General features: G+C 47.5%; 1 protein-coding gene and 1 pseudogene across 3 annotated transcripts in view; both read left to right on the top strand.

Annotated features, from left to right (window-relative positions):
- AGY1 (Albino or Glassy Yellow 1) overlaps positions 1–24287 on the top strand; it is a 110708-nt gene that overhangs the window by 10408 nt on the left and 76013 nt on the right. The window lies entirely within an intron of this gene.
- LOC148012627 (U6 spliceosomal RNA) lies at positions 8283–8352 on the top strand (annotated as a pseudogene).

The raw sequence follows: 24287 nt of genomic DNA, 5'->3' as shown, positions 1-24287 counted from the left end.
GGCCTGCGCGGCTGCGCCTTACTTGCTCTGGCATGCATCCTTTGCATTTTCACTTGAAATGGGGCAACTTTGCGGGACACTGCTTTTCATGTGGTAAATTGGGGCACTTTATGCCTGAATGCCCAGAGAGGCAACCGTCTTCAGATAATGTGCATGTTGTGCCGCCCAGGGATGACATGGTGCTTGATGCTCCCTCACAGGAGGAAACCCAGCCATCCAGTGGTTTGGATAAAGGTAAGCAACATGTTTTGGGTTTGGATTCCCATAGCAATGACTGGATAGAGGCACTCCCAAAAAAGGTAAAAAGTTGGATACTGCTCTGCCGGATTCTAGGCCTACTGTGTCACAGGATTCCATGCGCACGTATATGCACAGGAAAGAAATGTTCTCTTAACAGCATGTTGCGCGTACTATGGTTCTTTCTACTCCCCGTAATCAGTCTACGAGGAAAGTATATACAGACAGTCTCAAGGGCCCGCCTGCTAAGTTGGCATTTGATTCTAGAGGCAATGTGATTACACCCTGGGATCATCGTTATCCCCGCTCCATCCCCAAGACAGTGGATATCCCATCTACCTCTAAAGCTGGCCGGCTGAATTCTTTTGTAGTCTTAGCTGATTTTCTGGATGATGGTGTCCTTGACATTCTAGCAGACAAGGTGAAATCGAGGCAAGCGGTGCCTCCTTTCTGATTTTTCTTTTTAAAGATATATGAAGATAGCCACGTGGAATGTGCGAGGCATTTGTTCTCGCCATAAGCAACATGCCATGTGGACTGACTTGCATGAGAATCAGTGGGATGCCTTGTGTGCGGTGGAGCACAAGAGTCACGGTGAAGCAGGAAAAGTGGTGGATTGCCATGGTTTTCGCTTGTTTTATGTAGGGACACATGCTGTGCATTATTCTGGTGTGCTTATGATTGTCCATGAGAAATATCAGCCTGTTCTTAATAAAAATGATGTACAGGGCCGCATTGTGGTAATTGAAATTTTATTTGAAGGAGAGATCTTATGGTTGCTGGGCCTCTATGCTCCGAATGACCCTTTATCTCGCCGAGATCTTTGGAAGACTTTGCAGAGCTCCATGTCACTTGGCAGAAGGGGTTTCTTGATGGGAGATTTCAATATGCGTGTTGACTCTTCACAGTCCACTTCAGGGCATTCGGTGATGGATGCTCCGGAAAGTCGGGCGTGGAATGCCTTTGCTCTTGCGGCACTTAAGCAAGATCTATGGTCTTGGTTACAACCTTCATCTCCAGGGTTTACTTTCCATTCCACACAGTATGCATCTACATGGTCGCGGTTGGACCGAATGTACATCATGCAGGATGATGATTTTCTTCCTGAGATGCTGGAAATGAAAGTCTTGCAGCAATATGCCTTGTCCCCCGACCATTTCCCTCTCCAGCTTGAGATACTGGCACAACCCATTGCACCTTTTATGCAGTTGTTGGATAGACTCCCTTTACGTTTCAACTCGTCTTATTTGAAGCATTCAATCTTTCAGGGCTATATGCAGCAATTGATTGAGAGTTTTTTATTGGACTTTGCCTCTGAGGGCACAGTTTCTTCTGAATGACTGCTCTCTAATGTGCAACGGGTCACTCGCCAGTATGGGATACATCATGCCTCTCTTTGTCGGCAACGTCGACATGCCGCGGAAGGCTTACTGGCTTTGGTTCGTTCGCTACTGGTGGATACCCCAGATGATGATTTTCTGTTATCACTGGCGCAACGTTTGGCCCATCTTATTAAAGAATTTCAGTTGAAATCCTATCAGCAAGCCAAATTGCACAATTTGACTGACAATTTGTAAGATAGTGCTTGTCAGACTCATAAGTTCTTTCGCGCCTTGCATGCTTCTCCTGCTCGAGAGAATATGACCAAACTCCAAGATTCAGAAGGTCGCATGGTCACTGATCCGCACACCATTGTCGATATGTGCAGGAATTATTTTCGGGATCTTCTTGGTTCTTCTCCGTCGCCTTCTGACCAGGTTACGTATGCACGTTCAGTCTTCAATGATCTGGTCCGCCATCAGGTTCCACTTGATATGCGAGCTACTTTGGAGGCAAATATTTGTGAGGAGGAGGTTATGGATGTTTTGTTACATCTGCCTAAGGATAAAAGCCCTGGCTGGGATGGTCTCACCAATGAATTCTTTGAGAGCTCGGCTACCCAACTGGTGAAGCCATTGGTGGCTACGTTTCAGCAGGTTTGGGAAACAGGGGTCATGCCTTCCTCATGGAAAGAAGGCCTTATCAAACTGCTTCCAAAGGTTCCTTCGCCGTCAATGTTGCAACAGTGGAGACCAATTTCATTGATGGGCTCGATGTATAAAATCTTTTCCAAAGTCCTGGCGAATTGGCTCCACAAGCACCTTCCAGCTATTGTGCATCCTCTTCAATATGGTTTCATTAAGGGCCGCAACATTCTGGATAATATCTTAAATGTGCAAATGGCCATTGACTATGCAAGGCACTCTAGTCAGGAAGTGGTATTGATTCAATTGGATTTGGAAAAGGCCTTTGACTATTTAGATTGGTCTTTCATTGCTGAACTTATGTTTGCTATGGGTTTTGGTACTCGGATGTCCCGATTGATCTACACCATGTTATCTTCAATGGCAGCTTCTGATCAGCTGGCCGGATTGTCTCTTCCTTTGGGGCAGCACTTCATTAGCCAATCTTTGGCTGATGATAGCTTTATGATTTTGCGTGCAGACAAGGACAACATTCGCAATGCATTAGATGTTTGGACACTCTTTGGTCATGCTTCGGGTCTTCGCATCAATGCCTTCAAATCAGCCATTCTCAGCTGCACGGAGTCGGATTTACAGTCATTGGGCTGGTAGGGTCAGGTTGTCCCTCGTGGCTCCATTGTCAGGCATCTTGGGTACCCGTTGGGTGCTGATGTTCGGCCAAAGCAGCTACTGGAGTGGATTTCACAGAAACTGGCAGCAAAGTTTATGTATTGGAAGTCGCAAGCGTGGCCCTTTCATGTCCGCCTCAAAGTGGCGCAGACAATTATGCTGCCAATGCTCACGTATTTCTTGCCATTGCTGCCCTGGACTCCTACTACTTTGAAGGCTCTCACTCCCCCTATTCGTTTCATGTTATGGAAGAAGGATTCATTGCACGCAGGTATTTCGTGGATTTCGTGGTCACATACTTGTATCTCCAAACGCTTGGGTGGTGGGGCTATTTTGGATGTTGAAACTCATATGCTGGCTCTTCATTGGTCTCTTCTTCGCGCTATGTGCGTGGCTTATCACCCGTGGACCATTATAGCCCGTTGTTTTCCGGAGGACAGTGGGCTTCGGCATGGCAATACACAAATTCGGGGCTCCTGGTGGCATGTCCTTAATGCAGACTCTCGGTTTTCCAGCCCCTCCTCTTCTCTATTATTGCATTTGGTCGGCTCCTGGAAAGTGGTGCTCCAAAAGGCGAGTTGGCATCCAACGGAGGACCGCTTGCATACTAACTCCTTTCAATTGGAATTGTTGGCAGTCTCAAGATTACCTTCATGGGAAGACAAACATGAGCTCTGACCAAAATTTAACCGCATGGCCCGTTTGGGTGTGACTTCAATTGCGGATGCCACCCTTGCCAGTCGTAATGTCTTCGCATCGTTTCGTACGGCCAGGAGACTTTTCAGAATCCTGCGTGGATACCATGACTTATGGGAGCAGCTTCTGTTGGTACTTCAGGGCAGGCAACCTTTTCCTGCCCTTGCGGTGGATCGTCCTTGGCAGGACTGGGACCTTGCAGGCCAGTTGAGTCTGGAAAAGGCCTCTGCTAATCAGGTGTATCATCTTCTGATCAAAGATCATCAATGGCTGGGTGTTAAAGCTAATACTGTATGGGGATTGCAGAAATCTCAGTCATGGTGGAAGACAACGGTGATGGAGGGCTGGTTGAATAAGACACCGTTCAAATGTAAGGTCTTTCTTTGGCGGGTGATGATTGGTGGTCTTTCTCTTGTGTCGGCCCTTTCCAAGCGTCGAATCTCGAATGGCAATTGTTTCTTCTATACCACTATTGTGGAATCGGCCCGGTATCGATTTATTTCTTGCCCGCTTGCCAAGAAGATCGGGTCGCTCTTGTCACAGGTTTGGCGTACAGTGGTGGGATCCTCTCTAACCCCTTTCGATTGGGTTTTTGTGTGGCCAAAATACCCCACACCGCCACAGTTGCATATGAAGATCTTGTTCCACTTTTTCAGATTCTGGGGATGTTGGCACAATTGGACCCACTCGGAATGCCTTTCTTTTTGATTCTGCCTCTAATGTACCGACACGCATAGCTCGGCTTAAAGGTCTCTTGCATTGGCAGATAGATCTCATTCGGCACTCGGACTTGCTCCCTCGGGAGGACTTGCTTCCCTGGCATATGGCAATTTCCTCTGGGTCTTTGCCATGACTTGTGTACCTTTTGTGTGGCTTAGTACTGGGATCTTACACACGTTGGCTTAGAGCCCTCGTTTATCTTGTAATCATGAAAACTTGTACCTTTTTTTCGTAATTAATACAATTACCTTTTACGGAGAGAGAGAGAGAGAGAGAGAGAGAGAGAGAGAGAGAGAGAGAGAGAGAGAGAGAGAGAGAGAGAGAGAGAGAGAGAGAGAGAGAGAGAGAGAGAGAGAGAGAGAGAGAGAGAGAGAGAGAGAGAGAGAGAGAGAGAGAGAGAGAGAGAGAGAGAGAGAGAGAGAGAGAGAGAGAGAGAGAGAGAGAGAGAGAGAGAGAGGGATGCGGCGCGACTTGTCCTCCGTCGTCGGGCCCGTCTGGCCCATCGCCTCCGTCGCTTGACTCGCCCCGCTGTCGTCTGCGGGCTCTGTGCCTGTTCGCCCTGCTCTGCGTCCGTTCGCGCCCGTGCGCCGTGCTTCGCGCCTGTCTGCCCTTGTTCACGGCTGTCCCGTCTCGTCTCGTCCCGTCCTGTCCCGCTGTCGTCCCGTCCTGTCCTGTCTCGTTCCATCCCGTCCTGTCGCTGTCGTCTGCGGACTCTGCGCCCGTCCGCCCTGGTTCGTGCCCGTTTGCGGGCACGCCTCCCTGCCCTGTGTGTAGCCTCAGGCCTTTCCTCCGGGCTGTGCAGGTTCGCCTCGGCCCTGTGTGTAGGAAAAACGAGAGAGAGAGACTCGCCCTGTCCTGCCCTGTCTTCTGCCCAAACGCCCTGTCTTCTGTCCATTCGTCCTGCTGGTCTTTTTATGCTGAGGCGCTCAGCTACGGTAAACCCTAAGCCAGACAGTTGGCAGAGAGGCAGCATCTCGGCCGGAGTACCCACTGATCTGTACAAAGACAGAGAGCGAGAGTGTGAGCGCCAGTGAGAGAGCAAGAGAGTGAGAAACAGAGAGAGAGGACAGAAGTATGGCTAGGCTGGATCTGGCTTTTATCGACTAGACGGTGGCAGCCCTTGGTCCGGATTCTAATACAGAGGAGACGGACGAGATGGTTCCTTGCACGGAGGAAATGCCTTCTGGTTCTGACTTGCCGCTTACGGACGCTCCAAGCATACTTCCGACGAGACAACGGATCCTCAAGAACGTTCCTATGCGCAGGTTGCCTCCGATTCTGTGGATTCGCAAGAGATTGACTGGGAGCATTTGCTGGAATTTGTAAATACTCTGCTTGGCGATTATGTTCAACATAATCATGAAGCTTTTTCTGACTCGGGAACTGATGAAGTGCTGGAAGCCACGGTGGACCCGAAAACTGTTTTGCGATCTTTTTCGGTGTTTTATGACCGTGCGGTCATACTCTTCTTCACTGGCAGGATCCCAGTGCTTTCCCATATTCGTCAGTGGCTGCACCATGTATTACAAGGGGAGTGTGTTGAGGAGATCTTTCTTGGACCCCGCGGATTTTATGAGGTGCTGCTGAAATCAGAGAAGCATTGGGCTGAGCTCCTGTCCAAATTGCCATTGTTCTTTGATCGCCGCTTGGTCCATGTGGTGCCATGGCGCCCTATGGCAGACTTTCAGCGCCTGCTTCAACGTGAATGCCCGGTGTGGATTGAAGTGGAAAATTGTCCAGTGGTCTATTGGCCATTGTTAAAGGATGTGATGGCAGTTGTGGGAACGGTGTTGGTTCCCCCAAGCCTAAGGGCCATGAATCGAAACCGTTTATGTATGTTATGGGACATGGCCAGGAAAAGGCCTGCGTGGCTTCGCCTCAACTGCTCGGGCATGCATCCTTTGCACTTTCGCTTGAAATGGGGAAACTTTGCAGGCCACTGCTTCTCCTGTGGCAAATTGGGGCATTTTATGGCTGAATGCCCAGAGCGGCAACCGTCTTCAGATGATGCGCATGTTGTGATGCCTATGGATGACATGGTGCTTGATGCTCCGGCACAGGAGGTCCCCCAGCCACCTAATTTTTGGATAAAGGTAAACAACAGGTCGGGGGTTTGGATTCCCGTAGCAATGTCTGGCAAGAGGCACGTCCTAAAAAAGGGAAAAAGTTGGATGCAGGCCTGGCGGATTTTGGGCCTACAGTTTCACAGGATTCCATGCGCACGTATATGCGCAGGAAAGAAATGTTCTCTTCACAGCATGCTGTGCGTACTATGGTTCCTTCTGCTCCCCGTAATCAGTCTACAAGGAAAGTATATACAGAAGGTCCAAAGGGCCCACCTGCTAAACTAGCCTTTGATACTAGAGGTAATGTGATTACACCCTGGGATCGTCGTTATCACCGTTCCACTTCCAAGGCAGTGGATATTCTCTCTACCTCTAAAGCGGGCCGCTAGAATTCTTTTGCAGTGTTAGCTGATTTTCTGGATGAAGGTGTCCTGGACGTTCTCGCGAAAAAGGTGAAATCGAGGCAATAGGTGCCTCGTTCCTGATTCTCTTTTTTGAAGATATATGAAGATAGCCACGTGGAATGTGCGAGGCATTTGTTCTCGTCATAAGCAACATGCCATGTGGACTGTCTTGCATGAGAACCAGTGGGATGTCTTGTGTGCGGTTGAGCACAAGAGTCACGGTGAAGCAGGAAAAGTTGTGGATTGCCATGGGTTTCGCCTGTTTTATGTAGGGACACATGCTATGCACTATTCTGGCGTGCTTATGATTGTCCATGAGAAATACCAGCGTGTTCTTATAAAAAATGATGTACAGGGCCGCTTTGTGGTAATCGAAGTTTTATTTGAAGGAGAGATCTTATGGTTGCTGGGCCTCTATGCTCCGAATGACCCTGCATCTCGACGGGATCTTTGGAAGACTTTGCAGAGCTCCATGTCACTTGGCAGAAGGGGTTTTTTGATGGGGGATTTCAATATGTGTGTTGACTCTTCTCAGTCCACTTCAGGGCATTCTGTGATGGATGCTCCAGAAAGTCGGGTGTGGAATGACTTTGCTCTTCAAGTACTTAAGCAAGATCTCTGGTCTTGGCTCCACCCTTCTTCTTCAGGGTTTACGTTTCATTCCGCTCAATATGCAACTACCTGGTCGCGGTTGGACCGAATGTATATCATGCAGGGGGATGATTTTCTTCCCGAGATGCTGGAAATGAAAGTCTTGCAGCAATATGCCTTGTCGGACCATTTCCCTCTCTAGCTTGAGATGCTTGCGCAACCTATTGCACCTTTTATGTAGTTTTTGGAAAGACTCCCTTTACGTTTCAACTCGTCCTATTTGAAGCATCCAATCTTCCAGGGCTATATGCAGCAATTAGTTGAGAGATTTCTATTGGACTTTGCCTTTGAGGGCATGGCTTCTTTTGCACGGCTGCTATCTAATGTGCAGCGGGTTGCTCGGCAGTATGGGATCCATCATGCCTCTATTTGTCGGCGGCGTCGACACGCAACGGAGGACTTACTGGCGTTGGTTTGTTCGCTGCTAGTGGACACCCCAGATGATGAATTTCTGCTGTCACTGGCAATGCGTTTGGCTGATCTTATTCAAGTATTTCAGTTAAAATCTTTTCAGCAGGCCAAACTGCACAACTTGACTGACACATTGCAAGATAGTGCTTGCCAGACTCATAAGTTCTTTCGTGCATTGCATGCTTCTCCTACTCGAGAAAATATGACTAGACTCCAGGATTCCGAAGGTCTCATGGTCACTGATCCGCAGACCATTGTCAACATGTGCATGAATTACTTTCTGGATCTTCTTGGTCCATATGGCAATTTCCTCTGGGTCTTTGCCATGACTTGTGTAACTTTTTCGTGGCCTAGTATTGGGATTTTACACACGTTGGCTTAGGGCTCTCGTGTATCTTGTAATCATGTAAACTTGTACCTTTTTTTCGTAATTAATACAATTACCTTTTACGAAAAAAAAAAGAGTCTCTTCGGAGACATCTGATAAAATTGGAACGATACAGAGAAGATTAGCATGGCCCTTGCGCAAGGATGGGCATTGCCATTCAGTATAACCGGTGAAGAAGCATCAATATTCCTTGCCCCCCATTATGCACTCCTCAAGGACTACTCCTGGCAATGGATCCGACCCACAGGTCGTCTTCTCTTCCGCGCACTCCTCAATGAGCACTCCATCAAACATGTAACTCGGCCTGTAGGCCACCTCTAGGCATATAGGAAACTCTTTGGTCACGGTTTCGTTTATACTCGCCCGCGCCGTCACAAGTTCTTCAAACTGCCCTTCATTATTTGGCCCCTCGGTCCATACTGGTTCCTCTTGACATGGCATGTGTCATCATCATCATAATACGGCCTGTAGGCCTCCTCATTTTCCCCTTGCCACTCGCCATCATTGGCTTCATATCTTGGTTCGAAAAATTGGTCATAATAGTCTTGATATTGATCGTCTTGCTCTTCCCAACCCATCCCTTCATATTGGTCATATTGATTATCAAGTATCTCCCCGTGCCCCTCGCCAACTTCATGACTCGGATCAAAAGATTGCTCTTCATAATATTCAAACCGATCCCTTCTTTCTTCCGAAGCCATCTCTTCATATTGGGTATAATGATCTTCAATTACCTCTTCATGCATATAGCCAGCTTCATTATGTAGTTCCAAAGATTGCTCATTATATTCTCCAACATGATCTCCTCTCCCTTCCCAACCAAACTCTTCATATTGAGCATATTAATCGTCAAACATTTCTTTAGGTGCATAGCCCTCTTCGGGTTCGTCAAAATGATCATGGTATGGCGTGTTTGCCACCCACTCTTCCCTTTCATCCCATTGACTCCTCCCATGTATCTTTGTTTCTTCCTCTACATAATCAAACTCCCCATGAATAACATGGCCCTTTTCTCTCCAACTCAATTCGCTTCATTCTGTTGGGTGTAAAGTCCCTTTTGTAAAATACTACACGGTGCAGCGAACAGAATCTGAGAAAGAGATAGAGAGTACACAACAGATAAGAGGAGAATCAGTAAATTCTTTAACTTCAAACAATTGATATAAAGATGGCTCTGTCCACCCGTGCTAAAGATGGCTCTGTCCACCCGTGCGCTTCCACTGTGTGAAGCTTAGATGGCGATCTAGACAGAAGATAGGTGAAGAGCTTAAGGCTAGCTGGAACAACAACTCTGACTGGGTGAAAGATGAGTAAGTGATGGCTGTGAAGGGGTTTAGCTTTTATAGCTTGCGAAGGTCGTTAGGTTGGCCTGCTGACCGACCTACCATATGAGCCTCCACTAGTCGGCCAGGGAATATTCCCTTTACCATCGGGCAAGGGGCGTTGCCCCTGGACCCCCGCCAGGGGGGCCAGCGGCCCCCTTGGGACCCCCTAGCCAAGGGCCGCTTCCGCGGCCCCCGGACCCCACAATAGGGGCCCCTTTTAACTCCCTTACCACGCAACTCAATGCAATGTGCCTCGAGTTGCTACCAACTTAACCTCTCCATCTAACCCAAAGATTAGACCCACAATGGTCACCTTTTTGCCATCCGGTCACATAGACCTCATCTGATATACAAGTCAGGACTCCACCAATGTCCGGGCTCACACTTGGCTTCTCCTCATAATGGGGGCCTTACAACTTTGAGCACCATGGATCATTGGTAGCACCTAATGAGGGTGGGGCATTGATCATATCTAACACCCCCCCTCAATGTCCACCCATAGATGAACTATCTCCTCGGCCCAATGCGGAGTCTCTGAAGATGAACTTGAAGCAGATCCTTCGTAAGTGCTTTGGTGAAGATATCTGCTCCATTCTCATCTGTTGGACAGTAGACCAATTCCACTATTCCATCCTCCATCAAATCACGCACATAGTGATGCTGGATCTCTATATGTTTGGTGCGTGCATGAAACATTGGATTTTTGGCAATGGCGATGCAACTCTGATTGTCACATCTCAGCACAGTTGGTTCTTCATCCTGCACTCCCATATGCCATAGAATCCTTCTCAACCATACGGCTTCACATGCAACAAAACAAGCTGCCTTGTACTCTGCTTCGGTAGAAGACAATGCCACTGTTGGTTGCTTCTTACTAATCCAAGAGAAAATTCTCGAACCCAAAGAGAAACAATAAGCAGAAACTGACTTCCTGGAATCAATGTCTCCTGCCCAATCTGAGTCAGAGTTCCCCACAAGAGAAGTTCCGAAACTGTATGTGATACCATAGTCAAGAGTTTTCTTCAAGTATCTGAGCACCCGTATCCCAGCCTTCCAATGATTCTCATGAGGTTTGTTTGAGCACCTGCTCAAAACACCAACAGCAAAACTGATATCTGGTCTGGTGTTACACAAGTAGATCAGACTGCCGACCAACCTCCTATACCTCCCCATGTCTGCTAGTGCTGATGTATCCTCGACGGATAACTTTGCATTCACCTCCATAGGTGTAGCTATCTCCTTGCACTTGGTCATGCCAAATGCCTTCAAGATCTCCCATGCGTACTTCTTCTGAGAGATGAAGATCTTTCCTGGCTCTTGCCAAACTTCAATCCCCAAACAATAGTGCAGCAACCCCAAGTCTGTCATTTCAAACTCAGAACTCAAAGCCTTTCGAGTTTGGTTGATCATATCTTCATAGTCACCTGTAATAAGAAGGTCGTCCACATATAGGACAATCACTACAGACTTTTTACAATCCCTGTAAACATACAAGTTAGCATCTGAGGCACATCTTTTGAAGTTTAGGTTTAAAAAGAACCTATCTATCCGCTGGTACCATGCTCTGGGGGCTTGTTTCAGCCCATACAATGCTTTCTTCAGCTTACATACTTTGTTCTCAGAATGGGGGGCCTCAAACCCTGGGCTGAGCCACGTACACCTCCTCCTTGAGGTCACCATTTAAGAACGCTGACTTAACATCCATTTGGTACACTGGCCACTTCTTGTGGGCAGCCACTGCAAGTACTGTGCGAATAGTGGTCATTCTGGCAGTTGGGGCAAATGACTCTTGAAAATCAAACCCTTTAACTTGTGAAAATCCTTGGGCAACCAGTCTAGCTTTGTACTTTTCTAAGGTACCATCAGCCTTGTACTTTACCTTCCAGATCCACTTGGTGCTAATAACCTTCCGCTTTGCTGGTCGATCCACTAGCTCCCAAGTGTCATTCTTCATTATGCTGTTATACTCCGCCTCCATAGCAGCCTTCCATGATGGATCTGCAAGTGCTTCTTCTAAGTCAGTTGGCTCCTTTACTTCTCTCATAATCTCAACCATCAAGGCCATATTGACTATGTGAGCAGAAGCCCTCCTTTGCTCCTCTATTCTCTGAGACCTCCTTGGTCCGTCTGCCTTCTCCTCAACAGATGCAGGCATAGGATTATTGTGGTCATAGAGCTGCTTCACCTAGCGCGGCAATGGCTTTTCCGGTGGGGCGATGTCAGGTTGGTGAACTTTTTCCTCATCATCTGAAGATGATGCTTCCTCCTCCTTAAGGATAGGGATAGCTCTCAGGACAGGTTCATAGTGGACTACTTCTTTGCTTGATGATAAAGTGGAAGAACTTGCCTTCTCCTCCTCCACTGTATGCGGCTCCTCCTTGAACACCACATCACGGCTCGCGATGATCTTCTTTGCCTCTTGGTCATATAATTCGTAAGCCTTCTGCTCATCACTATAACCCAAGAAGATACATTTTCTGCTTTTTGGTTGTAACTTGTTTCTCTTCTCATCTGGAACATGTGCATAACATTCACATCCAAAAATTCTGAAATGTGAGACAGATGGTTTCTTACTAGTGTAAGCCTCATGAGGTGTTTTTCCCTTGAGAGCCTTTGTATAGCTTTGATTTAGAATGTAGACTGCAGTATTAACAGCTTCAGCCCAAAAATGGTTAGAGGCAATCCCTTGCCCTTTAGCATGCATCTTGCCATCTCCACAATGGTGCGATTCCTGCGTTCCACAACACCGTTCTGCTGAGGTGTGTGAGGCGTCGTCAATTGACGCTTGATCCCTTTGCTCTTGCAAAAGCCTTCAAACTCCTTTGAGTTGAACTCACCACCACCATCTGTTCTAAATTTCTTCACACTTTTCCCTGTTTCATTCTCAACAAGTATTAGCCATTCTTTAAACTTACCAAAAGCTTGAGCCTTATCACGAAGGAAGTACACCCACATCTTCCTACTGTAGTCGTCGACAATCAACATAAAATAAGAAGATCCCCCCAAGGCCTGTGTAGGCATCTTACCACACAAGTCAGCATGCACCAACTCTAGAGGAGCCTGTGCTCTATTCTTGCTTTCTTGTGGAAATGCCTTTCTCTGTTGCTTGCCCATCATACAAGCTTCACATGGTTCCTTTAATTCAGTTATTGTAGGTAGGTGAGCAACCATACCTTGCTTTTGCATCTTCTTCAATACTGCAAATCCGATGTGTCCAAACCTTTCATGCCAAAGCTTACTTGTGCCCACTCCAGCGGTGGCTGTAAGAGCACTTAGCTCATACAGGTTGTTCCTTCTGTCTCCTTTGCCAACAATTGTGCCAGCATTATCAATAATTTCTGCACCTGTCTTCTTGAACCTCACTTCATGACCAAGATCAGTTATGGTAGCAACTGATAAGAGATTTCTCCTGATTTCGGGAACATACAACACATTTGAAAGCTTTTTAACTTCACCATTTGCAGCAACAAAAGAAATAGTACCTGTGCCCGCAGCAGGGCATTTAGCATCATTTCCAACCGTCACAGTGATGGATTCTTGTAGAGGCTGCATAGAACTGTATAGACCTTTCTTGTTGGTCATGTGACGGGAGGCCCCACTATCCAACACCCATGAGTCAGTGGTAGATTCTTCTTGCGCCGAGGAGCACACTTCCTCAATGGTCGCCATGAATATTTCCAACTCTGCTTCAGCCGTATTGGCTCTCTTTCCCTTTACTTTTAAGGGTACCATTCTTTTCATCTGCCTTCTTGACACGACAATCTGCAATTGCATGTCCTTTCTTCTTGCAGTAGAAGCACTCTTCTTGAAACTTCTTCTTGCCGCTCTTCTTCTTTTTGTCACCATCATTTTTGGTGGAGGAAACACCTTTGCCTTTTGCATTGGTAGAGAATGCAGCATCTCCATTGTTGCTTCCTTCTCGGGCTTTCAGCCTCAACTCCTCCTCCATTAATAATGCATAAAACTCCTCAAAAGTCAAAGCTTGAGGTCTCACCTGAGTATTAAGGGCAGTTACTAGTCCATCAAACTTTTGTGGACAAATCCGAAGACACCTCCGAGCTAGCTCTTCGCTAGTCTTTTGTATCCCAGCACCAGCCATCTGGTCGCGCAGATTCTTAATCCGAGTGATGAATGCTTCAACCGTCTCTCCTTCAGCAAACTTCTCCCTGCTAGTTGATTCTCCAAGTTTTGAATCCTCGTTTGGTTTCGTGTTTCATACTGACTCCTTAGTACATTCCAAGCCTCTGACGCTTTGGTTGTATTCTGAATCAAAGTCAGAACACTGTCAGAACAGCTTGTAACCAAGGCACACAATGCATCTGCATTCCTTCGTTTCCAAGCTCGTAGAAGATCTGCATTCGGAGGAATCATCACACTAGGATTTGATGGGTCGGGGGTAGGCTGTGGTTCTGCGTCAGTCCCCAGCACAGTCTCCAGAAGCTCATAAGAATCAAGGATAGTTGTAATTTTGAACTTCCACAAGGTGTAGTTTGTACCATCTAACTTGCCTTCGCTGAAGGTTGGTGGACGAATCCTCAGTGTTTGAATAGCCGGTACAGCAGCACCACCTCCTGCACCGCTTCCTGATGCGCCAGAACCGCTTCCGGGAGTCGACATAGTTTCTCTTTGCTGTTGAAGCCTTTGCCTCTTGCACGCTCTCTGATCTCTAGAGCCCCCTGGGCTCTGATACCATGTAAAATACTACACGGCGCAGCGAACAGAATCTGAGAAAGAGATAGAGAGTGCACAACAGATAAGAGGAGAATCAGTAAATTCTTTAACTTCAAACAACTGATACAAAGATGGCTCTGTCTACCCGTGCGCTTCCACTGTGTGAAGCTTAGATGGCGATCTAGACAGAAGATAGGTGAAGAGCTTAAGGCTAGCTGGAACAACAACTCTGACTGGGTGAAAGATGAGTAAGTGATGGCTATGAAGGGGTTTAGCTTTTATAGCCTGCGAAGGTCGTTAGGTTGGCCTGCTGACTGACCTACCATATGAGCCTCCACTAGTCGGCCAGGGAATATTCCCTTTACCATCGGGCCGGGGGCGCTGCCCCCGGACCCCCGCCAGGGGGGCCAGCGGCCCCCCTGGAACCCCCTAGCCAGGGGCCGCTTCTGCGGCCCCCGGACCCCACAATAGGAGCCTCTTTTAACTCCCTTACCACGCAACTCAATGCAATGTGCCTCGAGTTGCTACCAACTTAACCTCTCCGTCTAACCCAAAGATTAGACCTACAATGGTCACCTTTTTGCCATCCGGTCACATAGACCTCATCTGATATACAAGTCAGGACTCCACCAATGTCCGGGCTCACACTTGGCTTCTCCTCATAATGGGGGCCTTACAACTTTGAGCACCATGGATCATTGGTAGCACCTAATGAGGGTGGGGCATTGATCATATCTAACACCTTTGTCTCCGTGTAAATAGACTTATGGGTGTGAACACACCCTTAATACCCTAACATATAAATACATTCTTTTATTCTTTGTGTACCATCACAACGGTACACCTATCTCTGCGTTCACTTCCTCTAACTCTCAGCTCAGCTCTACTCTTTAGCTAATGCCTTGATCTTGACATGCCATTGCGCACTCACCCCTTCAAACTGGTATCAGAGCACAGAGTGCATGCTTCTCGAGATCAAAGGCAGCTCGCGAACAGCTCGAGGCAGAAGAAGGTTAGTCAAGCACACCGGTCAGTGTGACTCGCAGCTGTTGAGTGTGTGGCCGTAAGAAGGTCAGTCGAGCACCAGTCAGTGTGACTTGCAGCTGTTGAGTGTGTGGCCATCGGGCGACAGGCTGACGCGGGTAGTTGATGAGACTTCTGGGTGACAAGTGACAACTCACAAGCCACAGTTGGGTAGGATCATGGTAGGTCCAGCGTGGACGGGGCAGGACCAGGCGATAGGTCCAGCATGGACCAGCGGGCGTTACAGGCAGCAGCGGGCAGTAGCCGTAGACAACTGGACTTCGTGTCAATTGCTACAGCGTGGTGACAGCGACCAGGTGCCAGAAGGCGCGCGCTGCCAGACGCGACACGCCAACGACCAGCAGGCACTAGCGCGACCATCACGGGCGGTGATTAGCATACGACGTGATGTCTGAAAGGTCAGGACCTGAACGGCGGGTCAACGGACCCTTATTTTTTTAAAATCAGAAACCTTTGGGTTATTTTCTCTCCTCTCTTCTAGGCGTTCGCGCGTGCAAGCATAGTTCGCAAATTTGTGCATATTTTTGCCAGAAAATTGGGGCTTTTCCAATTTGAGTGCTGCTCATGCAAAATTGAGGCATTTGTGTCAAAAATTGCAGACATTGTGTACGTTTGAATTGGGGATTTCGCCAAATTTACTGAATTTTTGCTCATCCGAGTGAAACTTCTCAACATTGGACCCATAAAATTTGGGGCTTTTGCTGTATTGGTGAAATTTTGTTCAGCCAAATTGGCAGACGTTGGTGCACAATTGGACCCGAGAAATTTGGGGCTTTTGCAAAATTTTTGCTAATTTTGCCCGTTTTATGCTCTCGGGAACATGTATTAATGCAATTGGGGCAGATTTGATAGTGAAATTTTGGGGCTTTTGTTGAAATTTGTGGATTTTGACAAAGTTAATGCATGAAATGCACTTTGGGAATATTGCTGAAGTAATCTTGTGGCTATAAGCAGAGTGATTTCAGCATTTTTATCTCCCGCTTGTGCAATTTTGGAGAAATTGCAGAGATTTCTTGGTGTTTTGGGTATCAGAAGATGATACGAGCACATATGTATGCAGTATACATGTTGGACAGCTCCCATTGAGTTGATGTATTGCTGATCATTCATGTTGCAGCAGTCTTAGTGATCATTTGCAGATCTGGGATTAGTGCAGATGTATTTTTGGTGATATTGCTGAAGTGGGAGTTGTGTGGCAGTGATGTATGCATTTAATGTATGCTGAAATTGCAGTCATACTGCTGAAAGTCATTCGTTCTACTGCTGTACATGTACTTGGACTGAATCTTGCTATTATTTGCTGAAAAATTGGGCTGTAGTCAGCTGAATATTAAGCTTATTTTTGTTGTCATAAATTGTAGCATTGAATTTCTGGTTTATTGCTGAAAAATAGCTGCAAATGCTTCTAGTAGCAGCGACACTAAATCCCTCTTTGAAATCAAGAGGTTTGATGGCAAGGGCTTTGACTTGTGGAAGGATAGGATGCAAGGCATTTTATTTCTCAAGGACTGTGAAGATGCTCTTTTGGAGACTAAGCCTGCAGCTATGACAAATGTGGATTGGGCTAGACTTAATAAGAAGGCCATTGCATACATTAAGATGGCAGTGTCTGATGATGTACTTACATACATCAAGCATCTTGATACAAGTTATGCTATATGGAAAATGCTTAAGGATACTTATGAAAAGAAGTTGCAAAGGCAAATGTTGCATCTAGTGTGGTCATTGAAGAGCTTCCTGACACTGAAAAGATACTTGTTGTAGCCTCATGTAATGATGCAAATATTATGGCAGCAACAAGTGATATGCACATCACCAAAAAGGAGGTAATTGATGCCTTACTTTCAGCTCATGATGGGCTGTCACAATCATGGATAGTGGACAACGGTGCCTCTTTTCATGTTACTCCCTCTTTGGAGTCATTTTCTGAATACACTGCAGGTTGCTTGGGTAATAACTATGCATGTGAGATAGAGGGTGTTGGCACCATTCACTTGGCGCTTGAAAATGGCCAAGAGCTGATTTTGTAGGATATCAGATTTGTACTTGGCCTAAAGAAAAGTCTACTATGAGTTGGGCAGCTTGATGCTAAAGGGTATTTTACTACCTTTGGTGGTGGATCTTGGAAGGTCCATAAGGGCTCTATGCTGATTGTTAAAGGCAGTAAAAGGGGGACTTTATATTACTTGCATCGTAAAGCATTACTTGGCAAGTTCTTGGCTGTGGCTGAAGTCCATTCACAGATGGAGCTTTGGCACAAAAGACTCGGTCATATGAGCCAGAAAGGCCTTCAGGTTCTCTTCTCTTTAGGGAGATTTGATGTAAAAGGCTCTGATCTTGAATTTTGTAATGATTGCTTATATGGAAAACATGTGAAGTCTCCTTATTACTCTGGTGTCGTTAAAAAGTCTAATGCTCTTGACTTAGTACACTCTGATGTGTGCACTATACCTGTTAATTCGTATGGGGGGTGCACACTACTTTGTTACTTTCATTAATGATTTTAGTAGAAAGTCATGGGTGTATGTACTTAAGAGCAAAAAGAGAGTGTTAGATGCTTTTAAAAAGTTTCATGCTTTTGTTACCACACAGAAAAGGCTTAAGTTGAAAGTCATAAGAATAGATAATGGGGGTGAGTATGTCTCAAATGAATTTAACAAGTTTTGTGAGATGCATGGCATTAAGAGGGAGTTGGTAGTCCCTTATAATCCTACATCAAATGGTGTGGTTGAAAGATATAATCACACACTTTGTGAGAGAGTCAGATGCATGCTGTCCATAACTAATCTCCTGCAACAGTTTTGGGGAGAGGCTCTTAAAACTGTAGTTCATGTATGTAATTGCTCTCCCAATCGTGCATTGGAAAATGGCATTCCTGAAGAGGTTTGTTCTGGCAAACCTGCTTCATATGACCATTTGCGTATCTTTGGTTGTGATGCCTTTGTGCATGTACTTGTAGAATAGAGGACCAAACTAGACATGAAATCCATCAAGGGCATCTTCATGGGATATGGAGATGAGGGAGAGATGGGTTATAGAGTTTGGCTTCCTCAAGGCAGGAAGATAGTACGCATCCGAGATGTAGTATTTAATGAGGCAAAGTTGCTGAAAAATGCTACACATGGTGATCTTGACAAAAGGAAGGTCAAATTCAGCGTGAACAGCCAGCCATTAGTTGAAAATTCTATCCCTTTTGATGCTGAAAATGAGCAGCAACCTATTGTGCTACAGCTAGAAGATCATGGACAGCAAATAGATGCGCAGGATCAAATAGGACAGTAAGAAGAACAGCTGAAAACAGATTTTAGCAGCAAGAAATGCAGCTTATATCGGCTGAAACAAGCCCCTAGACAATGGTATCAAAAAATTTAATACCTTTATGCTTAGTCATGGATTTAAACGTAGTCATGCAGATCATTGCTTATACACTAAAAAGGCTGATGATGGTAGCCTTATTGTGCTAGTTTTATATGTGGATGACATGTTGATTGCAGGATTGCATAAGAGTACTTTGAATGCTCTTAAAAGGTTGTTGGGTTCAGCCTTCTCTATGAAAGATTTGGGGGCAGCTGAACACATTTTGGGCATGTGCATTAAAAGAGACAGAGGGCAGCGTTTGTTGTTTCTCTCACAGGACAAGTACATCAGCAAAGTACTTGACAGGTTTAATATGGCTGATGCTAAGCCTCTTGGTGTGCCTTTACCGCCACATACAAAGCTTAGCAAATTTGATTGCCCTAAGGGGTCGACTTTGTTGAGAAACCCTTCACCCTTCACTCACAGTTTGCGTTTTTGCGTTTTGTGTTTAGGGTTTGCGTTTAGGGTTTGCAGCCCCAAAAAGGGGCGCCATCCTAGATTGACTGTGTCTATTTATAGGCCACTCTCTCATTCATTCCTTACGGCTGATTCATTCAGTCTGTCACCTCTTCTCTCCAGCCTCTCCACTACCCTCACACCCCTTTAGAAGGACATTGCGGTTCGTGGTTCGTGGCTGTCTTCATTATCTTCCTTGTGCTATGGCACCCTTGTTCCCTTGTATCACATTCACTCCATGATTCGGAACTTCATCATTCCATTCATCAGAGTTTCTTCTCTCTTCTCTTCTCCTCTCCATGTTTGCCGAGTTCACTCCGTGTTTCTCCCCGCCAACCCTATTGTCTCGCTGTTACATCATCTTTTGACATGGTATCAGAGCTGGATCTGCTCACCTAGCAGCGAAGATCCTCCACTCCAGTGAAGGCAAAGACTGGTGGCGGGTTCGGCATCCACTTCTCTTCTTCTTCCGCTACATCAAATTCTCGTTTTTTGCAGATTTCAGGTATTTCAGCTTACTGCCCATACCCCGGACGCGGAGGACATTGCGGTCCAAGGTGGCCATTGCTGTCTAGAACAGTCTGGCGCCTGTTTCCAGCCTATCACACACTGTTTGAAGCTGATTTGAGCATATTGACTACTGCTGCTGTTTTTTCATGCGTTTTTAGTCTTTCTCTTTCCTGAAGGCCGTCCTACCTGCGTTTTTAGTATTTCTCTCTCCTGCAAGCTGTCCTACCTGCATTTTTAGTCTTTCTCTCTCCTGCAGGCCGTCCTACTTGCGTTTTTAGTCTCTCTCTCCTTACCTGCGTTTTTCTATTGGTTGCAATTTCTTACTGTTGGTCACATACTCCTCCCACTAGGAGCTCACTTTCAGCTCTTCCACTACCCTCCCACCCCTTGAGGCAGACATTGCGGTTCATGCTTCACATTGCCCTCACACCCCTTGAGGCGGACATTGCGGTTCGTGGTTCATGGTGGTTGACCTCTTTCTTCTTCAGCAAGGCACACTGGTATCCATGGCTTCTTTACCAACAAATGTCCAGACCACCGATGCTTGCCGACTTCGACCTTTGCTCCCCACCCCTTCGGAGTATATACTATATGCATCTTCCACAAGGCACTCTTTGTGCCACCTCTCCTTTCTGGGCCACAGAGATCGTTCTGCATCGGCTATCAGAGTACTATGCTCAAGGCAATAAGACGCATCTGATGTGCACTAAGTTCTTTCGAGCACATGGAGGATCGATTGGCGCTATGACCTCCTAGAGATCGTCGCAATGCCAGCGGCAGTCTTCTCCCACCTATTTTCGGGTACTGTGGCTTCCATGACCTATGGATCTGCAGTGCGCTCCATCGAGAGACAGTGATTGTTTGATACCGTCTCCTCGTCAGTCTGCTCCTTCAAGAGACAATGGTTGCTCGACTCCTTCCTCTTCTTCGGCTACCCAGTTAGCTCCACTGAGAGACAACGACTGTTGCCCACCTCTTGCTCATTCTGAGCCCCACCCTTCCCCACCCTCGACTCCTCATGTTCGAGAGGCCACCTCTGGGAGCTCTTGGGCACCCCAGATACCTTCTTTGGCACGACTATTGGCACTTCCTCGTCATTAGACATTTCAGAGTCCGTGATCCATGAGTTTTTGGATTCCCTATCTACTTCAAAGGAGGATTCAAAGAGGGATGTTATTTCTTTGCCCTCAGAGGGGGCATCTACTTCTTCTTCGACTTCAACGGGTGCCCCTCCACCTCCCACCTCAGAGGGGGAACCTACTGCACACGAAGTTGTTCACCCATCCTCTACTTTCTTGGGGTGGCTGTCTTCGACCAGTCATCTCTTCTACTGATACCCAGGATCTTCAGGTACCACCTAGATCGGTACCTCTGAGGTTCAGCCGCGAGTTGGTGACGAGGCCTTGGTATTCCTTCTAGCATGGATGCACGGAGCTAGTGGCTTCTCTCCCGAGGTTGAGTTTCGGGTTCTCTAGCTTACTCTGTCTATTGTTCTTTACTGCAGGTCCCCTTTCCGATGGAAATCTTGGATCTTAGGGATCCTCTATCTCCTATGCATTGCATGTTTTCATCATCTTTGTACTAGGGCGCTTGGGCAAGTGAACAATTTTCCCTCGAGGGACACTGTCCAAGTGGCACCTGCTGCATGAGCATTTTTCAGCCTGTAGCATTCTATCTCCATCTCACTCTTCTCTTGTTTTCCCTTTTTGGGCCTGAGAGGGGGTGTTGAGAAACCCTTCACCCTTCACCCACAGTTTGTGTTTTTGCGTTTCTGCGTTTTGCATTTAGGGTTTGCAGCCCCAAAAAGGGGCGCCATCCTAGACTGACTGTGCCTATCTATAGGCCACTCTCTCATTCATTCCTTACGGCCGATTCATTCAGTCCATCACCTCTTCTCTCCAGCCTCTCCATTACCCTCACACCCCTTCAGGAGAACATTGTGGTTCGTGGTTCGTGGCTGTCTTCATCATCTTCCTTGTGTTACGGCACCCTCGTTTCCTTGTATCACATTCACTCCATGATTCGGAACTTCATCATTCCATTCATTAGAGTTTCTTCTCTCTTTTCTTCTCCTCTCCATGTTTGCCAAGTTCACTTCGTGTTCCTCCCAGCCAACCCTACTGTCTCGCCGGTACGTCATCTTTTGACAAACTCCACCATCTCTCCCTTTGCCTTGTGTTTCGAAGCATCATCAGATTTGGCCCAATCCCTAGCACGGGCCTTCGCCTCTGTTCTCTTCTCTGCACATCCCTCCTCTTCTCAATCGGCATCACCAGCATCCTCATCACCATGCCGCATCTCATCACAACACGCGGCCATTCGTTTATACTTGCAGCTCACGAGTCCAAAACCCTGAATACAAGGAAGTGCTCTTGCTCAATAGACTAGCTGGAGATAATGCAGAGTCACAAATATATCAAATGTACAAGCCTCTCAGGGCGGTCTAGGGGGGATGGGGGCGAGAAGCCATGGAGGGGGGTGTATCGCCATCTGGGCTGCTTGCCTGCAATACGAAAAACAGGTCTTGACCGCCCCAAGTGCACATGAAATGGAAATGTAGCTCTTGACAAGCTCTAGAATCACTCTGCACCTGGTTCCATCGGCCGCGGAGGGAGTGGATGATAGAGATCTAGAGCTTTGCTAAGGTCGCCTGTGCTGAAAGTCTCTCTTCGCCAAAAGCATCTTGACACCGCGCCTTCCAGATATGCCATCTAGTATGACTCCCTATGATCTCCCATACCTCAGAGTGGTCTGCTGTGGGCTCTAGTACCTGGTGGATGGGTAGAGCCTCCAACCTGACCATTGCACACGATCCTGCCTCAATAATGAATATTGTGTCCTGCATCTTGGCCTCATACAGAAGGTGACGGCCCTTGTTGGGACTGCCTGCCAGCAGAAAGCTCCCCATGAGATACATCCAAGATTGGGTGCTATATGGGGGAGAATGCGGCATGCTCCTCTCCACACGAGCTACGTCGCCTCACACGGCCAAAGGCAGCGCTTTGGAGTTTCCAGAGGCCGTTGTGTGCAACGCTTACAGCCTCTGTGCTTTTGCATTTGGGCTAGCTAACTTCCCACTGCCAGGTCTCCATGTGCCACTAGCCATAAGAAGTACGATACCCTCCTTGGCCTCCAACTATCCCATAGGCAGCACCAAAAGGTCCGTCAGAAAGCCTCTGTGATGCTGTGCTCCGCCCAGTGCATGCTGCGTGACGACGCCCAATCCATGTCCTCCTGCATCAGTACGTGTCTGCCAATCCTGGCTGTGTACTCCAGGAACCTCGGTGGTTTCTTGGTAACCGCAGTGGCTGGCCATAGCTACTCTCTCGGATCCCACTCCAGCTCATCAAGTGGCCTGCCCTCCCATATCCAGAGCCGTGCCACTCCCTGAGCTCCTCCCAAAAGACAAAAGGGTCCAGCCGCCATGTCTTCCCCTGAAGGCCAACCACCCAAATCCTCCTCCATGAAAGGACAGCTATCCCCTCATCTTGCTTCCCTCTGTCAAGGGCCAGACCATGATGAAGAAAGTCCCATGTGGAGCATCACCCACTTTAGTTGCCACTTGTAGGGGGATACCTGCTGGTGAAAACCTAGCAGCCCATACCTCCTCGGGCTCTACCAGCTCCCGTATCAGGGGGGCAAGCCACTCCTGAGGAATTGCTGCATCTATCTCCCTTCTCCTCAACTCAACTCCTCTTTGACAGCCTGATGCTCTCTGCAACACCTCCTCTTTCACCATCCTGTACACCTCCCGCCATGTCGTGATGGTACGAGCCAGGCCGGCCTCCCAACCAGCCCACTGGATGTGGGGGGTGCTCTCCAATTTGTACCCCATTCCGATCTCTGACCTGGGGGTTCCAGATCATTGGCTGATGGTCTATCTCCTCCTAGCAGCTTGGGGGGCTCTAAATTAGGGCCTTACGGAGGCCCTGCCACACACGGAGCAAGCTGCATAGGAAGGGGGATCTGGGGGGGGGGGGGGTGATTTGGGCCGTCGTAAAGATCCATCTCAGAGACGGCCTCCAATCACCGCCAATCCTTGGTCTACAAATCTTGGAGACCCTCGTGCAGTAGGACCTTCGAGGTCTGCTCTCCTGGTGTGAGGCCATGGACTACTAGCTTGCCCAAGAGGGCGATACTCCGATACTCTGGGTCTATGATCCCAAGTCCTCCCTGATGTCAGATGATGGTCGCCTTCTCCACCTTGGCCTGGGAATCCCTGGAACCGTCTGACATGGACCAAAGGAAATTCCGTACTAGGCTGCGAAGCTGAACTACATAGGATGAAGGGAAGCACCAACACGAGGCGATGTACCAAGCCGTGGCTAGGAGGACCTGGTTAATCACTAGGGCTCGGTCTACTAGGGAAAGGCGAGTAGTACTCTAGTAGGTCAACTTCCTCTGAATAGAGTCAAGGATTGGAAGGAACTGCTGGGCGGGAGTGAAGTCGAGTCCCACTTGGAACCCTAAGTGATAGACGGTCTGCCCTCTGCACACCCATCTAAATCCTAGGTGTACGCCCCACTCCGTGCTAGAGTCCAGGTCTGTAAGAAATCCAACCGACTTTCGCTAGTTGATTTTCGCTCCCACTGCAATACAGAACATCTCGAGCCCAGTCTCACTCTCTCCAGCATAAACTCATCGTTCTCTATGTAGAGTGTTGTATCATCAGCATACTCTGAGTCTAACAGCTCCGTCTTTCCCCTCACTAGGAGTTG

Source organism: Lygodium microphyllum, chromosome 27 (assembly GCF_053477565.2).
Source record: "Lygodium microphyllum isolate KBCC chromosome 27, Lygodium_microphyllum_v1.1.10, whole genome shotgun sequence".
Taxonomy (NCBI): domain Eukaryota; kingdom Viridiplantae; phylum Streptophyta; class Polypodiopsida; order Schizaeales; family Lygodiaceae; genus Lygodium; species Lygodium microphyllum.
This window is presented reverse-complemented; position numbering and strand designations above follow the sequence as displayed.